This window comes from Arachis ipaensis, chromosome B03 (assembly GCF_000816755.2).
Source record: "Arachis ipaensis cultivar K30076 chromosome B03, Araip1.1, whole genome shotgun sequence".
Lineage (NCBI taxonomy): Eukaryota > Viridiplantae > Streptophyta > Magnoliopsida > Fabales > Fabaceae > Arachis > Arachis ipaensis.
This window is the reverse complement of record NC_029787.2, coordinates 124,022,613-124,025,144: the sequence shown is the minus strand read 5'-3', so window position 1 is coordinate 124,025,144 and position 2,532 is coordinate 124,022,613. Positions and strand designations below refer to the sequence as shown.

The 2,532-nt window shown below is 37.1% G+C and overlaps 1 pseudogene; it reads right to left on the bottom strand.

Annotated features, from left to right (window-relative positions):
* The window catches only part of LOC107633803, a 3,972-nt pseudogene continuing 1,912 nt past the window's right edge, over nucleotides 473–2,532 (bottom strand).

The following is a 2,532-nucleotide window of genomic DNA, read 5'->3' as shown; positions in this document are numbered from 1 at the left end:
TATATATTTATTAAATTTAGTTATTAATATTTTAATTAAATATATTAAGGACATAAAGTATACAAAATAATAATAAAAAAGGCTGACAAACTCATCTCACAACACACTTTAAGAAACTAAACAGCAGAACTCCGTTCCAAAACTGACCCAGAATCATCCTCATCGTTGTGTTTATTACAAAGATTTTAGTTGACCGCAAACTATGAAGTGTGGACATTTTGTTGAATTGTCGTGTTCACATATTGGATACATTTTGGATATAATATTTATCGACATTCGGCCGACACACGTGTCTATTGTGTTCAACCATGTTTTATTAAAAAATAAAAAATTCTTTTTCGAACACCCTTAATTTATATCTTAATATCAATAAAATATCAAAATATCATTACGATTTGTTTCCATGTTACATGTAAGATGTTGGCATGTCTCCCATGTCGTGTCGTATCAGTGTCGGTGCATCATAGACGGCAAAGCTTGCAAAGAACCAAATATTTAAGGCTTCCTTCCTTTAAGCATTCTAATTAGTAAGAGAGTCCTTGAGGGTGTTGGCCACATCAATGACAAATCGATACCTAACATCATTATTTGGGAGCCTCTCTAACGCAGTTCACGTACTCCATTGCTATAACCTCAACCTCCGCAGTCACATTATGATTTGCTGCAAAATCCACCATCTCTTGCATCTCTTCAATACCTCCTATATTACTCCCACCAACCATCTTCCTCCCTGTATATACCATCATCATTTCATTGATTATAGAATTAATTAAGTCCCATTCCACATACATATATCTAACATATGGAGACTTACCCATAAGCAAAGTTTGGGCTGACATCTCAAGAGGCAAGGGAGGTGCTCCCACAAATATGAGTTTTCCACTTGTTTTCAATAAACCAAGCGATGGTTCAACCGAGTGATTACCAGAAACTGTGTCGATAATACCGTCATTGTACACATAGCATCCTAATTAAACACGACAAATTGTTATGGCTACTAGCTATCTATCTGGTTATATTTAGATCATGAAACAATGTCAATAATTTATGTAAAAGAGTTTACCTGCAACTGTTGATGATCATGACTGATCAAGAATGCATCGGCACCAAGCTTCTCCAATGCTTCCTTCTTCTTGCTAGGAGAAGTGCTTATTACCGTGACCTTCATATTAAAGGCCTTAGCAAACTCACAGCCACGTGACCAAGGCTCCAAGTCCAACCACGCCCACGTGCAGGCCCGGCTCAGAAAGCCCATAATATTTCAATGGGCTGTAAACTGTGATTCCAGCACTAATCTGTGTAAGTCGATTTTGTGTCTAGAACTATTTTCATTCGATATCAATATTTTTTCTAATATGTTATTTTTTATTTAAATAGATGTCAAATTCGTGATGAAATTAATCTTTAACCTATTGACTATTGAGTTGGGGATATCGTAGACAACAAAAAAAAATATTGTACATATTTATTATTATTTACTCATTGATGGCATATATGCATTAATACTGTTCACTATTCGTCTATACATGTACTTTATGATGTGTATTTTCGGAAAACGAAAAACGAATTCCAAACACACAAAACTAACCGGCAAGTGCACTGAGTCGTATCAAGTAATAATAACTCACGTGAGTGAGGTCGATCCCACAGGGATTGAAGGATTGAGCAATTTTAGTTTAGTGGTTGATTTAGTCAAGCGAATCAAGAGTTGATTTGAGTGGTTTGTGTTTGACAGAAGCTAAATTGCATGAAATTAAAAAGGAGAGGGACAATTGGCAAGAATTTAAAGTGCAGAGAAATTAAAGAGGCTGAATATTAAAGTGCAAGAAATGTAAATGGCTTGAATTGTAAAGGGAATTGGGAACGGGATTTGCAGAAATCAAACAAGGAAAAGTAAAATGCAATAAACAGAAAAGTAGAAGATGACTTGAATTAAACCGGATCTAAAACGGAATTGAGAAAAAGCTTGGTGTAGCGACGAAATAAAGAAATTGAAATTGAAAACTGTAGATCTTAGGACTCAAGAGACTAGATAGCTGAGTCTAGATCTCACTGCCTTCCTAGATCCAGCAAAAATCATGAAAGTTTGAGTAAAAGTTTGAGGCAAACTTTTACTCAAACTTTTTATACCAGATGGCTTCACTTGCTGCTACCAACGTTTGGGCTAAAGTTTGAGGTCAAACTTTTGCTCAAACGTTGGCCCCTTGTGTATATGTGTGGCGCCAACGTTTGCCAAAAAGTTTGAGGCAAAGTTGGCGCAAACTTTTCTCCTCCAGGGTGTGCAAGTGTGGCGCCAACGTTTGCCAAAAAGTTTGAGGCAAACGTTGGCGCAACTTTTCTCCTCCAGGGTGTGCAAGTGTGGCGCCAACGTTTGCCAAAAAGTTTGAGGCAAACGTTGGCGCAAGCTTTTCTCCTCCAGGGTGTTGGTTTTGTGATGCCAACGTTTGCCAAAAAGTTTGAGGCAAACGTTGGCTCAAGCTTTTCTCCCAAAAGTTTGAGCTAAAGTTTGAGGCAAACTTTTGCTCAAGCTTT